The 18,037-nt window shown below is 40.0% G+C and overlaps 1 protein-coding gene across 2 annotated transcripts in view; it reads left to right on the forward strand.

Annotated features, from left to right (window-relative positions):
* The window catches only part of LOC121890715 (neurexophilin-4), a 75,370-nt gene that overhangs the window by 13,969 nt on the left and 43,364 nt on the right, over positions 1-18,037 (forward strand). For both annotated transcript variants that reach the window (XM_042403223.1, XM_042403235.1), the window contains exon 2: positions 4,433-4,501. The gene's annotated coding sequence lies outside the window, so the exon portion shown is untranslated. The remainder of the gene's footprint in view (positions 1-4,432; positions 4,502-18,037) is intronic.

The raw sequence follows: 18,037 nt of genomic DNA on the forward strand, positions 1-18,037 counted from the left end.
CTGAAACCTTCAGCCAAGCTTCAAAACATTGCTTATTACAGCAGTGTTGCTGCACAAAAAAAAGAAAGAAAAGAAGAAGAAAAAACTGAGACCATAAAAAGCCTATTTATTATATGTATCTTGTTTATAAGGAATGGCTGCTCAGATGAACATTGCTGTAATCATGCTAAGCAATGTCCTCTCAAGCTGAATGTGAATGTTAATAAAAAGATCAGTAGCTTGATGGTGTTTTAAATCCAAGGGCTCAGAGAGGCTTGTGTGATCGTGTGGAGGTGATAGAGGGATCAGGCTCGCCTCAGTTCAAACTGGGGGCTATCACGGAATATTCCCTGCTCCATGGACGGACTGCATTTATAAAGCACCTTCTTAGTCTTCCGACCACTCAAAGCGCTTTACACTACATGCCAGTATTCACTCATTCACACACACATTCATACACTGATGGCAGAGGTTGCCATGCAAGGTGCCAACCTGCTCATCAGGAGTTCTGATGCTCATTCACACACACACACACACACACACACACACTCAGACTGATGGCACAGCCTTCGGGAGCAATTTGGGGTTCAGTATCTTGCCCAAGGACACTTTGACATGCGGACAGGAGGAGCCGGGGATCGAACCGCCGGTCTTCCAATTAGTGGGCGACCCGCTCTACCTCCTGTGCCAGAGCCGCCCATGGATCCAATTCCTTTGGTGCTGTATACGACGAGTTCATGATGACATGAAATTAGCCCACTTCAATTAGTGCCTCCATCAGTGGCTCATTAAACAGGTGTGCCATCCCAACATTAGAGACCACTTGGAAACATCATAATATACACACACAGATCATCTCTGTGCATGGTGGATACCCCTGTCTCTCCTCTGTCTCTTTGCTTGTTTCTTTATATTTCCTCTTTCCATCTCTCTTTTTGCTTTCATTCTTTCTCCCCTTCTCTAAAAGAGAAAGCAAAGAACTTTAAACTGAACAAATTCAGATATTCACATCAATCAATCAATCAATAGAGTTTGTCACATGTAATCATATAAGCTACAATCACATTGAAATGTAATCCCACCAGTTCCTTCAATTTGTGCATTAAAAAGAGTTTAAATAGAGGAAATAGTAATAAATATATGTGTATGATTGGAGGGGGGAGTGGGGGGAGGGAGGGCAGTCTTAGGCAGGGAGCAGTGACCTCATTTAGGATCTTAGTGGCATGAGGGTAGAAGCTCTTCCTGAGCCTCTCAGTGCTGGCCTGGTGTATCCGGTACCTTCTTCCCCACCGCAGCAGGGAGAAAAGGCAGTTATCCGGGTGTTTGGGATTCTTAATGATTCTCTTAGCCTTATTCTTGCAGTGCCTGATGTAAATATCCTTCAGGTAGGGTAGGACACTGCCTATTGTATGTTTAGCCGAACAAACTACTCTTTGCAGGGCCTGCTGTTTCGATATATTATTATATCATTAAATGCTAGATTAATACTAAATACTGGGGACTGAATCCCTGAATTCTTGTTCACAAGTAAATGTATGCAAGTTAAAGGTCTCTCCTAAATGTACAGTATACCGAGGAATTAGCTAACATAAAGACTGCAGCAGCAGCAACTATTTTCCCCTTGCAGTGCCAAAAGAGGTAAGAAAACCCTCTTATGACCCCAGTAATAATCAGATCAGCATGCCCCCTTTATAGTTTAAAATATATTAATGCCTGTTGAAACATTTTACAGAAAGCATGTGAGCAAACAGGAATTAAAAGAGAGAAGCAACCTAACATCATGTCATTTGATGATTGTGTATGTCAGACTTTATGAAACAGGCAGCAGAATTCGCTCTTTAATAATGTTAAATGATGAAAATAAGAGAGAAGAGAAGTGAGGAAAAGCATCCTTCATACTCACGGCTTCAACAGCAAAATAAGTTTTAAAATCCACCAGTGATGCAGCCTGTGAATGAACAAAAAGTCTACTTCCTTGTTATTATAACATTTTTAACTCACTGTTCTTTCTCTCTGTTCTCACTCACACATCAAGTGCCAAATATTGAGTGAGTATTGTTTCTTTTCGTAAATGTCAGGTCTGAATAATGTTGTCTGAATGACAAAAACCATCATTTTAACAGCCTGATGAAGCCAGTAATGTTATGTATTCCATGTCTGAAAAGGGTTTAAGGACATGAGGAAAAACTACACAAAAATACCTTGACACATTAGGGAAAAAATGGGAAAAAAAATGTAATCGAGGCAAATAGAAATTTCCTCAAACTCTGGCTGTGCAGTAAGCTGTAGGAGGGAAAAATACAACGGTTGATTTTTGTTAGTAGAAGTTCAACACACAAGGGGTTATAACTGAAGAATGGGATTATCATATCTTAAGTCTAAATATATTATGTGATAAATCCAATTGAAGGAGTCTGATGGGTCCAGTGAAATTCAGACTGAATATGACATGTAAGTAAATCAATGCAAAAATAGTACTACAGATATCCATGTTTCCATAGTTTCCATGTGGCTCACGTAAACCGTGGCTCAAAGGTGCAAACACAACATAATCATTGCATGTTATTATCCGATCTATTTGCTCTTACCTTACTCCTGGGAACTTTGTACATTCATTACAAAAACATGTGAAGTAAATCTTAAAGGATAGGTTCACAAGGAGGGATGATTATGGCAAGAAAAACCTGTTTCAATGATAATATGGGCACCTGACTATTGTTTTAAGACAGACTTGAAAAATTGTGAACCCGTTCTTTGAGCGGTGGCCCCATTAAGAACAGTGAGAAGTCCTATTGGTTAATTAGTTGATCAATAAATTCTGGGTTTGCTTATACAGATATTGTATTTGCTTTTATAAAAATATTGACCACATGCGGGATAAGTAGATTGTCCTCCAAAAGAAAAACGAGAGCCCTCTAACAACTAAAGGAATTATGACTCTTGTCCGGAACAAGGGAGGAAGTAGTTTGACGTTCTTATGAAGCTGCAGTGTCTGTTTGGAAGAGGTCAGCATGGATGGTTTGGTAAACAAAACGATGGAGTTTAACATGGTTGTTTCATGTTTCCTGCTGACAGTCAATGTTGGTTTAACCAAGTGATTATTATTGTAACCATGATGACGAAGGTACCCCAACCTTAACAAAGTAGTAATTTTAACCCTACCCATGCTCTTTCTCTAACCTTAACCAAGTTGTCACTAACTTATAAGCATAAGTCAGAGTGAGCAGAAAATGTCTTTTTATTTTCAGTTTTATTTAGAGATCTTTCAGTCAGTTGTATGATCATCTGGTTTTGTCCCCGCAGTTTCACATTAATGGTGTTGAGATGTTATTGAATGTCAAACTGAAAAGCTGAGTTGCATTAACACTTTTCTTCCCTAAACTTGTTAATGGTCACCTCTGTACTTACCATGAAACACCCTCACACATCTCATGGGTTCAGCGCCACAGTTTTAACAGCCAGCCAACCCCTGTGTAAAAAGGCACATCTTGAAATACATGAGGTTTTTGTGGCAAATGAGACAGAAGAAAAGTACTCACTTTCCCAATTATCATACTTGTTTTTCCACATCATTTATCTTGTGTTTACTTCAAATACTGTGACACAATGTACAGTACAGAGTAGGTACAGCCTTGTACAGTACCTTGTTCTCTGAGTATAGTCCACTTGCACTGTTTCTAATTGTATATTTGAATAGTTGAATAGTGATGATCACACAGGACACATGTTGCACTTTCCCACAGAATCTTTACTTGCATTTAATTTAACTACATATTTCTCTTCTCTTGTATCCTCTTCCACCGCTCCTCTCACTTGTCTCACCTCTCTCCGTCTTACTCTTACCTGTCTCTTCACGTTTTCTCTGATATCTCTTAATTCATCTCCTACATTAATTTATAGCTATCTCACATAGTGTTGGGCAAGTTATTTGAAAAATGTAATGAATTACTTAGTACTAAAAAAACAATTACATTATTTTACCCAAGAGGAAAGTGATTTGTTACAATTCAATTCATCGTGGTTTAACAAGCAGCCAGCCTACAGTTTGTATTTACTGATCATCAACAGCTAGTTCAGCCCTGGTGGCTGCACACAGCTGAGAAATGCCATCAGTTACTTATTAGTAAGAATGCAACACAGGGTGGCCACATCTCCTGATTTACTCACATCACTCTACTTTCTTATTTGCACAAATGTTTGCTCTGGGATGTAAAACCTTAATGCAGAATAGTAGCATATGAACTTGCTGGATAAGGATCTTCCATTGCTAAATTATCTGCTTTACTCTCATTTGCAACTAAATCACTGTTGCCTTTTTTCTCCACCATCACCCTTTCCTACCATCCTACTCTTAGCACTACAGATGAATACTGTATACACATTATGCTGCATCTCATCCTCTTCTCTTCCCTTATCCACTTCCTGTCATTCTGATCCCTCTTAAACATGTCAGACTCTGGATCTACTCCCAACGGAAGCCACTGCTATCACCATCTGACTCTGCTGCAGGGGAATCTGAACGGTGAGCCAAATGCCTGAATAACAGGTGATGTGGATGTGGGGAAAAGGTAGTAAGACGAGTGAGGAGGAGAGAGGCGCATGTGAGGTGGGTGTGATAGGGAGTGAGAGAAACCAGAGGAAGGGGGGAGGGGGGGGCAAAGAGAAACAGAAGGTGTGACGTATAATAACTTTAGAAAGATAGACACAAAAAGAGGGAGGGGATGATTGCTGGCAGATGATTTTTTTAAAGGGAATGCCTCTTAACGAGCTCCCAGGATGCCATGTAAGGGGAACCCAGCCCTGCGCTGGTGGGAAGGCACCAAGGAGCTCATTAAGAGCCACAGCCCATCCCTGCTAACCTGCCATGTCCTGCCCTACCCTGCTCCATTCACATCTCAAAATGAAGGACAGGACCCGAGCATTGAATCCCGCTTCAGACAATGCATGCTAATGAGCTGTGTGCATGCTGTGAGGAGGTGTTTTGGTGGATGGTTGATGGTGTCTCTGTGTTTAATTGCTTGCTCTGTAGACAGGCTGTACTGTTGGTTAGCACCAAACGCTCGACATTTTGAAGGAACTTGCTTTTTTCTGAACTTCATCTCAGGTTGATCATGATTAATTCATGGTCCTTGCAGTGTGAAGCTCTGCCATTGACATGGATACTGCATGTACACTTCATAGACTACAGTGATTTTGGTGGAAGCTGACAGCTGACTGAAATCAGATTTCATTCATAATTGCAGCTAAATACAGAAAACAACAGACTTTATTGTCTTTCTTTCTCCTTACCTTACTTTTTCCCTTCTTTTTTCTTTGGTCTCTCTGTATGGTGTATAGTTCATGGTGTAAAAAATGTCTTCTACAGTCAAAGGCTTCTTTCCACTCGTGGCTTGCAAACACATTTAATTGCTTGTGCCATATGATGTTGAGGGCTCAAAGCCTTTGTTGCAAATGTGAAGAGAAAAACACTGGACCATCGTTAGCTGCATTTTCTGTTGTAAATGTGCAGTGGGTGTTTTTCCCTTTCAACCACAATACATCAAGCTGCCAAGGGCCCTTTATACAAAAGTTGTTATCATGTGGACCTTTCAGCTAGTACACTGCCATGCAGAGGTCAAAGCAGCTGTTCTGAAGCTGTTGATTAGCTCCACCAGTAGATAGTGTAACTAACTATTCTTACATGAACTCTAAACTTTTGTCACAGTTTGCTCCACTCTACTAATGTCCTTTTATTTTTGATATAATACAATGATAGTATTTATTTCTATATTCAGTGAGTATAGTTGTGGTAATAATTAATGATTAATAATCACCATGTGATCACCATGTCTTTATCAGAACTCCACTTCTGAGTTTAAATTCACAAGTAAAACAAAACTTAAAGGTTAATCCTTCATTAAAATGATGAAGCTATTTTTTTGTTGCTCCCATTTTATTTTTGCAAAGGTCATATTTATGGTAGCACCAGACATTCCTGTCCATGGTTAAATATAGCTTCATCCTACTCTATGAGGCAGTAAAGAAAAGATTTCACTTGGCATGTGTTTTTACAGAAATCCTCAAGAAGCTAAACCAGCTTAACTAGCAGCAAAAATACCAAAATATGGGAAGGGTTTCAAACAAAGGATTTTACCACATCATGGCTCAGTTTTCATTGTTGTGTTTGTCATTCTAGAGACTGTGTTGTGTTGGCTTTGAAATATGTGCTTTTGTGAGGACAGGCAGGTAGATGAAAATGCTATTTTTCCTCTTAAAATTCTTTATATTGTGTTAAAGTGTTAACTGTCAGGGTACAGTATGTATTTTTTTAAAATCTCTGCAAAAATGTGGCATCCATGCAACCACACCAAAGTTAAGTAAAATAACCTGCCATGCAGTCTATAAGTAGTACATTTAGATTGCAGAAAAAAAAATTAAAAAATACAGTCTCTCTCCTCCCTGCTTGAAGAGTAATAATGAGGGCCATTTTGGCACCTAGACCTGCTTCTGGCTGGCCGCCTAGGGGAGGTTCACACTAATCATCCTGGTGTGAAGGTAGGAGCCTTGCCTGTCTGCTTAGACCGCCTCATTAAACACCTCACCTGATGGGTGCCACCAACCTGAACCTTAGCTCAAGTCCCTCAGCTTGGCCTTCCTCTTCTCTGAACGTCCCTGACAACATCAGACCCTGGGCACTATTCACAGGTGCTGTAGCCCAAATGAATTGGTTCCTGCAATGGACAAATACATTCCTCCAAACTAACCTTGTACAGTGCTATAAAACTAACTTGTGCAATAGTGTGTCCTATCTTTAGAGAGCCTTGTTTTCAGACTGTTTGTAAGTTCAAATGTAGTTCTAGCATAATACCCAGCTGTTACTAAATATTTCCACCTACCAACTAGTTATACTGTAGCTGTGTGTTGTCTGATATCCAAGTGACACAATCGGTTTGCTACAGAAAACATTTGGAAATGGGAAGCGAATGGTGGTCTCCTGCAGCTAAGTCCACTTTTTGTCATCTAACTATCTAGCCATCCACTCAACCCATCTTCTCCTAATAAGGCGAATTATCACATTATATTGACATCATCTGAACTGCGTAACTTGCAGGTCATAATCACTGCGGCCACTAGATGGCATAAACATAACTATTGGTCATTTTTGACGGCTGAATTTTAGACCTATACTGTCGTTTTTCTTGTGAGGACGGGCTGATATAACTGCATATATCTGGGAACCCAGTGGCATCACTAATAAGAAGTAAGACGGGGCAAGAAACATATGATCAAAAACCTTTTAAACAAGTCCCTAGAATGGAAATGAGTGTGAAATTATGACCTAAACTGTCAGTTGTAAACATCCATCACAGTTTACAGACCGACTTCCTGGTTCAACTTTTACCTATTGTACAGTGGATACAGTTTTACTGTGCAATGACAGATTATCATTGACATTTCAGGTGCACTTATTATCAGTTTTACTTAAAGTAACTTAAAGCAATAAGATAGTTTAGATAATCTGGCTAAACAGCCAAACTGTTGACTTCTTTACAACCTGTCTGATCGCTGACTGCTGTGTTCATACAGTACAATGTAATCATAACCAATTGATGAAATGATGGCAAAACCTTGGCAACTATAGTAAAACCCGAGTTGTAATACACCAGAATCTTCCTGTTAAATTCGGGGGCAAAAACTAAAGAAAATAGTCAATATTTTAACATCATAGCGACTTTATGGTTTTAAATCCAATGTGGTGGAGTACAAAGGCAACACAACAAAATCTTTCAGACATGGAAAAGTGTGCAACTGCATTATTAAAGGGTTCACAGTAAATATGGCGGTATAGAATAAAGCAAACACAATGGCGGCTATGCTCGTGCAGAAGACAAACAAAGAAGGAACTTTCAACCTCTTACAAAGTGGTACAATCTAAGGGGAACAAGAAGAAGTGCAAACTTTGCCCACCCCATATGGCTGCTATGGGGAGTTGAGTATTTGCTTTAACAGCATGGCGGATCAGGAGTCAAGTGGCTGGATTCATTTGTTGGAGTGCTCAGAGTTAGGAGTGCCACAGAGGGAGGAAGAGGGGGAATGAGTGTCAGAGGATAAAGAGAATGGCAAGCTGTAGGAGGTGAGAGGTAGATAAGCCTGGAGAGAAAAGAGACAGACAGACAGCAAGAGAGCAAGAGCAACACAGGTAGTGAGAGGACAAGAGAGAGGGAAAGAGAGGGTTCAGTTCCCAGCACTTCCAGACAGGCGCTCCTCCCCAGAGACTTCTTATCTACAGGGGGCATCTTTGACTTGATAATCCTGCTCCTCGTCACCTATACCACCCTGAACACCCCTCAACACACACACACACACACACACACACCCGCGTGCACACACACACACGTACACATACGCACGCACACACACACATACACACACACACACACACCTCTGCACCCCTGCCCAAGGTCCAGGAGTGAAGAGCTACCTGTCACTGTGCCTATACCTCCAGGCAGCTTGTGGGGAAGGGTGATGAGGGGTGGGGGGTTGTCACTGTGCCCGACTAAGAAGTCACCTTTCAGGGATATGAATCTTAATAAGGTGAGGATGAAGGAGGGGGGCTAGAGGAGGTGGGAGCAGATGCATGCTGTTGCTGTTACTGTATGTGTGTGTGTGTGTGTGTGTGTGTGTGTGTGTACCAGGTATTCCTCATGCTGTGGGGACTGGACTCCCTTATGGGGACAAAAAGCAAGTCCCCTTAACTTAAATCATTCATTTTAGGGTGAAGACTTGGTTTTAAGTTAAGGTAAATTTGGGGTTATATTAAGGTTAGGATAAGTCTCCAGGAAATGAATGTAAGTCAATGTAATGTCCTCTGAAGTGATGGAAACACGACTCTGTGTGTGTGTGTTTGTGTGTGTGTTTTTGTGTGTGTGTGACGTGACAGATGGGAAGTTGCGGAGTGCTGACAGGCCTTCTATGCTTCCTGGCTGCCAGATTATTTTTGGTAATTTATAACCATTGTTGCTTAAAGGGGCTTTTATCTCCAACGGTTACTGATATAACAACACTTGAACAACAGCAATGCAACTGGCTACAGTAGACTGTGTCTCTTGTTATTTGTGTTTTTTATGCTTGCTGGGTTGCATGTATTTGTCTGGTTGTGTTTTTGTATTTGTATGTGTTACAGCTATGAGGGTAGGTGTGCTCTCATGCACAGAAATGAGTAGGAGGATGTACAGATAAACAAAGGAACTGAAAATGTATTATACTGTATGTGAACATAAAATCTGTATTTTTTGTTTGTGATCATTGATGTTTATTGTTTGGAGGTCAGTGTTAGCTCAGGCAGAACACTGAAGTCGCGTTTGCATTAGCTGAGCCGCTTCATTCATGCTTCACAATCACTAGTACTTGGCCACCAGCTGACTAGTCATAGCCTTATTTAGGCTTTTATCACCTTGCACTTTTACTCTCACTATTACTCTGCTGCTGATACACTTGTGCCATCAATCTTTGCACCACAGTAGCGTTTGTTGCTAAGGTTGTTGCTAAGATTGTTCCATGGGTTGTTTGCATTGCCCACTCGCATATTTTGGATCGGATTTCAGCTCAAACATGTATGGATGTACTTGAAAACTTTCCGGTTCAGAGTAAAGAACAAGAAAAAGAAGTGAAATGACATTACTATTATTTGTTTATGTAACCTCCTGAGCCATCGAAAGTCTGCCAAGTGGCAGCTTCTGAGAGCTGGCCAATCAGAACAGAGTAGGTTCCTCGGGAGGGGGACCTTAAAGAGACAGGAGCTAAAATGGCCTGTTTCAGACAGAGGCGGAACTGAGGGGCTGCATAAAGGGCCAGTATAAGATAAATAAGGAGTTTTTCAAACCGTAAATCATGCAAGATATTCCAGCAGAGTCCCAGAATACAAATATAGACCTGGAAATGTGCATGATACGTCCTCTTTAAGAGGGAGATTAGTTCTCTCAGCAGAATCCTTGTTTCTGCTTTGATTCTTTGAGAGCTCCTTCATAGAGCTGAGCCCAACCATTTACTATATTGATCACTTCCTTGATGGAAGTGTCTCGGACTGAATTGTGCAGTCTGTTGTTTGGCATATGTCATGTGCTTTGAAACTTTTCCCTCTGACAATCAATTTTTCAGGTTTAGGCACAGATGATCTGACCATTAAGTGGATTGCCAGACTTCTCTTACAGCTGACTAGAGGGCAAAAATTGAATTAATTTGTTTAATATATTTTTTACAATGATATTTTTTCACATGTTACATTGATAAGTTGTTGTAGTGTAATAACGTACAAATATATTTTCAGTCAAAAAGTAGTAGTAACACTGATTGGCACTCCTGGCTTGTGTATGTTGAGAACAGATCACCTCTGATTACAAGAGGTGAAGACAACGCAGTGAACTGAACAATGTGCAGATTCTGCTTTGTTCTGTCTGTCTCTACCAGCCAGGAATGAATTATATTTTGTTTTAAGATCATATTTTTTTGCCCTGGCAGGCAAATGTTGCTAATTGGTATTCAACTTAATATCACCCACTTTCATTGTATTTTTTGAAACTGTTTATTCAGTGTTAATGACGTTTTTGAGGTCTCTGTCAATTCACTGTATGTGCAAATGTGTGTGTGTTAAGTGCGTAGGGAGGGTAATTCCATATAAAGATCTTGCAGCACCAGACGACTTATTCATAGAGTCACAGAGTCATTGCTTTATTTTTAGTAAAAACACAACATGCACTTAAAACAGCTAAAATTAAATATAAAATCTATAAAAACTTTTAGCCACTGGTGTGTGTGGCAGAGCCAGACAGATGAATTTGATTACATTTGATCAAAGGGATTTGCAGATTTATTTACACCTATTAGATGTTACGTCTAAAGCCTTGATGTGATGAGAGTGATGGATTATGTGTATGCTGTCAGGTAAGTTTGATGTTGTACATCATCTGATGCATTTGGACACATCAGCAGTGTAACCTGAGGTCACAGAGTGTTTAGGACCTCTCAGCATTAGACGCACTCCCCCATGCCTCCGGGCTAGAATCGATCAATTCTCAGCTTGTATCCAAGTCGTATCTGTAGTCCACACTTTAGTCTTCATTATTCATGGCTATCCTGAGGCCTTTTCTATAATCTCTGAAAATTTGAGGGGTAAATAAGGTAAATTCAAATTCATAGAATTTTCGCTGTTAACCTTTCTGTCACAGGATCACAAGATTATTCAGAAACTCACAAAAATAGCAGCAGCTAGATATACTCTTTGCAGACATTTCCCCCTATCTCAAAATCTCACATAAAATCTCACTCGAGACAATTCTCATTCCAAAAGTTCTTCTCATCACACCAACTTCACAAAGAGTCATCCACATTGTGACACTGTCAAAATAATTCCAGCTGCATATTATGTCCTGTCCTGCTCTGACAGACAGACGTAATCAAATCCAATTATTGCACTTCTCCCTTTGCTCCCCATTAGTGCTCATCTCCCATTCTCCTCTCAAATTCCCTTCCTGCAACAAAACATTTGAATGACAATGGCATAGTTGTAACACCCGCAACAGGCACACTGCTCATGCTCCTCTCTGCTGCCTCTCTCACCCTCTCTCCTTTCCCCACGTTCCCCTTTCTAAAAATTGATAGAAAGGAAAACAAAATGACAGGGTTTCATATCACTGCTGTGATACCACGAGACTACACAGGGAAATGACTATTTCCACACACAAAAGGCTCCATTACTGCCAGGTGACCTCTTATCATTGTGTTCCTTAACCTCCGAGTTAGACACCTCAGGATCGGCGCTTCAATGTATGTGTTAGCAGGTGTGTATATCCATGTGTGTACATGTGAATGAGCAGTGTAATTGTGTATGTACCAGAGCTCCTCATACAGTGGCAAGGAATCTGTCGTTCATCCTGAATATTTTCCTTCTCACTTTCCTCTTGCTGTCATGTTTGCAATGACTGCACGGCCTTCCATTTTTAGTGTTAAAAATTCCAGCTTTACAAAAAAATGGCAAAGGCATGGCTAATTATATTTTCCCTTTGTGTTTATTTATTTATTTATTCATTTAGACACGTCTGCAATTACTCATTATTACCCGGCATAATTCTTCACCTTACTGAGAAGATAACGGACTTTATTTTGTTGTTATTTTTGCTTAATCACTGGAGTGTATCTGAATGTGTGGGCATTCACACATAAACATGTACATGGCATGTGTGTGTATGTTTTATTGGACACTGAAACTGGGTTCATATATTTTAATTTACTGATTTCTGAAACACTTTGTTCTTCTCACTCTTTATTATTCTGCTACTTCTTTTTCCACATTCCGTACGTTTTTTAGACCTTTTCAACTGCTGCATACTTTGTGCTAGAAAAAAAATTCAAATGTCAAACTGTGCAGTTCATTCAGCAGATGTGTCCTATTACTTTTTCTGAATCCTAGTATATTCCACTGATTTTATATTAATTTTTACATATGCTGCAGTCTATGGGAGAATTTGATCCACTTAGTTGGAACCTTTGTCACTTTGAAACTCAACTGCTCGGACATCCCTTATCCAACAGACCCCATTCAAACTTTAAAACATTCACAAAACTTTGAATTTTCAAAGTCGTATTCTATGTTGGGATGCCATCTGTACTTTAAGTCAATTTAAGTCCTAAGTGAGAGCTTTTACAGCAGTTTTCAGATTTCACCAGTGTGTCATGTGACCAGGCAGAGGAGAGAGCAAAGATTTTTTTAGACCAGAAATTCTAAACATGTCTCACTCCCACAATTTTAACTCCTCAAGCACATATCATACCTTAAAATGCTGCCACAACCCTCTTCTCTCTCAAAATGTACACATATTTCCTACAGGAGTTAGTTTTTCAGATCTAAACCTTAATTGATAGGGAGAGCACTGTTACACTCTCACTGACTGAAATACAAACTGCAGGCTCTCAGTCTCCTCACTCTCCTGTTTCTTAAACTTACAGATTCTCTCTTCCTTCAGACACTTTGTGCACACATTGTACTTCCTCATGCTCAGCAAGTCCTGCTGCCACTAATAATGTACAAATCTCTGCACTAGAAGCTTTGTTTTAGGCAAATTCATTTTTTATCAACAAAATGTAAATGTGTGCTCTGTGTTTCAGGGATCCCATGCTGGCTCTACTGTTAAGCCCTGTTAATGGTCAGCTTTTCCTGTTAGATAACAAGGTTCATGGCAGTGCTCCTCATAACTCTGCTCCTATAAACAAAGTTGCTTAATATGTTTATTATGTACCATCATGCAGTGTGACTCGAGCGCCCTTTAATATGATAAAAATATCAGAGCAACCACCCTTTCTTTTTCAAGCAATTAAAAGTTTTAATATGGAAATCTAATCTTGCTTACTCTTTATTGTGTCACATGTTGGATCAGTACATACTGTGGAATTGCTGCCTTACAAACATGAGGTCATAGGATCAATCCCATCTGCAAGTAATGTTAGTCTTGGTAGAATTTACTATTCAGCTTTCAGCAATGTAATGCAGTCAATTTCAGCTTTCAGCAATCACATGCAATTTCTTCAAAAATTGCAATTTCTAGTTAGTAGTGTTGCAGGCTGATGATGCTCCAATTATATGATATGCTCATAGACCTCCTGTCCTCTGTTTTGCTTCCATCACCTTACTCTTCCACCACTTTCAAGGTGGATTTATAGATGTGCATTCAGAGGTAGGAACGGATTCTATGCTGAAGGCTATAGCTGATGTGTGCCTTCTCAAAAATGTATCTACACGTTGGGGTTACAGAAGCTACAATACCACATGGAGATGTGGAGCTGTGATAGGTCAGCTTTGGCTGCTTGTGTTTTCATCCACGAGTTTCTGATGCTGCGGGAGATCAACAGTGAATGTTAAGAAGTTTAAGAAAGACTCTGTGATCATCTCCTTTTTAGTAACATATGTCCAGCAAAGCCCTTTCCCCCTACAAACCTTCTGCTCACCATGATTGTTGCTCTCTAACACAGTGAATGAAAAAACATAAACTTGTTGGTTATTCAGTAATGAGACATGGAGAAATAAAAGTTAACTTGATGTACCTCCAGTTCTATGAGTACATGCATAACTCACTGTATATCACAAAAAATAATTTACATTGAATGCATCTTGTGCATATCTGATAGCTATTGGATATAAAACTAAACACTTAATCAAAATTGTACAAGGTATTCTTTTTCTGCTGCTTTTGGCAGTTGCTAAACAGGTTCAAGAGCATTACCACCACCCTCTGGTCTGGAGTAGGGCTGCCTGATTTGCAAAGACTGGGAAAACCAAGACAGTTTGCAATCAGATTTGTGATCTGACGAGTGGAGACTCATATGTATGACTAAATCTAAACAAAAGTATATTAAAAAAAAATCTGTATTTTATTTGGATATGAGACACTTAAAATTACATGTATAAATGGAACCAAAATAAATGAGAGACTGTACAGAGACAGGAATATACTTAAAGCACAATATGGACTTATCATTTACTGTACAATACGTGCATCTGTTAAGTTTTGTGGTGATGCTTCCAATGGATGAAATCTGATGCTGCATTATAAATCAAGAATCAAGATTGAAGATATCTATGGTGGGATTGTGGTTGACCTGTTTCATCAAGTATAAACCCAACTTAATTTTGAATCCCCTCCTATTTTTACACTTCCTTGTCTTCCTCCTCTTTCAGATATCAGCTTCTCCTCCTCCCTGTCAGTCCGTCTTTAACACCTCTTCCTGTGCCACCACTTCCCATTTGTCCTCCCCATCCCCTTTCTAATTTTCCTCACTTTGCTTCTAACCCTGCATTCACTACATTCGTCCTCCTCCTCCATCATACTCACACCCCTGTTCTCCTCACTTATCCTTCTTTACCACCTTCTCCTCCACCTCCACCTGCTTTTTGCTTAATCCATCAGAGAGCATTCATGGTAAAGTATGTTAAGGCTGGTTAATGGTTAAATGTGTATGCTTTTGCATGTGCTTAGTCTCCACTTTAATTCACTGTCTTAAATGATGAATACTAATTATAATGTGTTTGCAAACATGAAAACGATAAACACGAGAAGCCTCCCCAGTGTACAGTTTTGGAAATAAGAAAACTTTCTCCCAACATCTGGGGAGGAAAAAGAGAAATAATGACGTGAGGATGATATTTGTGAAAGTAGATGCACTCGGTTCTTGCTCAGAGCATGTTCATTCATTTACTATAACCATGCAGCGACCGAGTGACTCAGAACAGGAGCGTCGCTGCTAAGTGGAACAGAGAAGGGGAGCAGCTGGGTGAAATTTACCTGCCACTTCCATTGTGGATCAGAAATTGCACTCACACCAGCAACCCTTCTCTCCGACAGTGGGGAAAAAAATTAGGGGAAACAGGAGGACAGAGCGTACTGTGGCCATACAAATCACAGACAGTAGATTGAGTGGAGGGCAGTGATGGAAATGGGAAATGGTCACATTCTTTGAGACCTGCTGTGTTTGATAGACAGGGTTTCATGGTCTGCTGAAGATGGAGCAATGAGTGTAAGACACTGATTTACAGCAGCAATAAGATTGACAGAAACCAACAGAGGAACTTACTCTCATGGTCTTTGATGCCCACGATGAAGTATTTTAATTCTTATAATTGAAAAAAGAATTAAAGTAATATTAGTTTTTGTGCTCCTCTTTTGTTCATAAACCATTGTAATAGATGTTTTCTTACATAGTCTTTAGTGATAACTGACTTCTTGTAAAAAAAAAAAATCCCATAAAAAAGATAAAACCAACAATGTGTTTCTTCTTTCCTACTTCTCAAGCCTATCTGTAGCTGTTAGGCTCAAGAGGTAAACTTCTAAAAATGGGTCATAAATAAATACTTTTAAAAGAAAAAGTTTTTATCATTTCCAAAGGAGCTGGGCGCTGCCATTTTTGCAAACACAGAAAAATGCATATATGTTGAGGGACTACTTTCAGCTGTGGATTTGGTGCTCTTTTGAGTATTGACAGCAGCAGGACGGTATGTGTTGGATTGACTCAAAAGAAAACTACAGTACAGAAACAACGGTATGGCTCATTGATATGTTATTAAGAGTTTTTGAACAATAATGGAGGTCTTTAGCACAAAGGGATAGGCTAATGTATATCAGACTACACAGGCAAATACTTGTTAGTAGGATGAAGCCTTTACTGGTTTTGGTCTTTAATGGGATTTGTTTGTATATAGGTATATTATTAGAAATCATAATATGTCCAGCTCTTTTTGCTTCACCAAAACATTTTGGCTGTCCAGGATTTGGAAAACTAACTGTATAACTGTCCTACACCATTGTCATATAATAAGAATAAGAATCAACTTCACTGGCCAAATATTTTGACAAATACACAGCATTTTATTACAGTTCTCAGTAGTACACACAGTGCAAAGGAAAGACAAGACAATACAGATAAAGACATACAGCTTAATAAGATTTCAAGCTAAACTTAAAGGTATTATATACAGACAAAAACCTCTCTATCTAAAGGTACAACTGTTACTAGGTACAATATGTACTGGGTTGTGATACACTTAGTGCAAGAGTGCATGGCTGTGCAAAGGATTATCTGTATCCATTTTCAGTATTCATTTATCCTCTTTTCACTCCAGTCCCTCCCGTGCAGTGCTCAGCGTTCAAATCATCTCAGTCTTAGTAAGCTTTGCCTCTGCATGCAATGACTCTTTGCCTCGCAGGGAGGCAGTGCCGTGTCATTCTCACACTGGTGAGAGACACAGACTGACTGCAGAAATCCTGCATTTCAAAGAGCGATAACAGATTGCTAATATATAATATACAGAGTCACACATAGCCACAAAGCAGTTCATTTTACACAGACGCTCCTCTCCATCTGTGACAGGCTGTCACAGAACAGGCCAGCCCCACCTCACCACCTCTGAGCCCATCAACATGATGTGCACTTGGGCCGGCAGTCCCGGTAACTGGCCTTGTCACTGCAAGTCTGAGTATGAGGACATGCCACAAGTGAGCTAGAATGTCCCAAATCTGAGGAAGAAAGTGCACAATGTTTGTGTTTGATCTATGGACCTATATCTTTGGGTTCAGGGCCAGAAACTGTCGCTTACCATATTTTCTCTAATAGTGGTCGGGGCCTTTACTGACTTCAACTGCAGAGGGTACCAGGCCTTTATTGGAAGCCGGAGTATATTAGAGAGAGGCCTTTATTGCTAATTCCCTCTGTTTGATAGGCATATTTTCTCATATTTTAGTACAAAGCCTCCTTGTTTTCTGATCTGCTTCTGTTTGCTCTGTTAAATTTTTGTCACTGCATTACCGGTAATCCACTAACATCGACGTGTGGAACAATAATTCTAGCTCTCGAGTTCCACCCGGAACGTTTTGACAGTGGACCACTTAGCTGCACATGTGGGTAGCATGCTCATGGATATATGTTCACCGGCTTAGCCAAGTTACCCTGGTTACCCTGGTTACTCATGCTCATGTAGTGTTACTGCCGTCATTATCATTAAAATATGCGTTGTTATCCCTGTATTTAAACAATATCGCTTTTCCTCCGCCCCCCTCCCCTCTCTTTGATGGTCAGCTAGAGGGCTACACATGTACTCACAGAACTGGAGTTATATCAAGATAATTACTATTTATGCTTAACTGGCATGCACATTATATAACAGGCCCCAGGAGTTCATCCACCCTTTTTTTCTCACTGCCTGTTTTTGGGGCCGGCCTTTATTTGTTCGTGTCAACCACGTCTCCAGCCGTTATCGGGGACCCGGCTTTTAATTGACTTCCATCTTTTATTTGAGGAAATACGGTATTCACGGGACAGATAAAATCTACAGTATGGCAGATGTTTACAGAAAGAGAGAGATACATGCATTCACAATCCAATTCCTCTTAGGAGAAAGACAGCGAGATGTAGCTCCGAATAGTAAAAAGAGTATTTGGTGTACGTTATATATGCTGTAAATATTTGGTAAGCCACAGACAGAAATAGATGGAAAAACAATAAGACAGTCAGGTAGACAAAAGAGCACTAGGGAAAA

This window comes from Thunnus maccoyii, chromosome 3 (assembly GCF_910596095.1).
Source record: "Thunnus maccoyii chromosome 3, fThuMac1.1, whole genome shotgun sequence".
Classification (NCBI taxonomy): Eukaryota; Metazoa; Chordata; class Actinopteri; order Scombriformes; family Scombridae; genus Thunnus; species Thunnus maccoyii.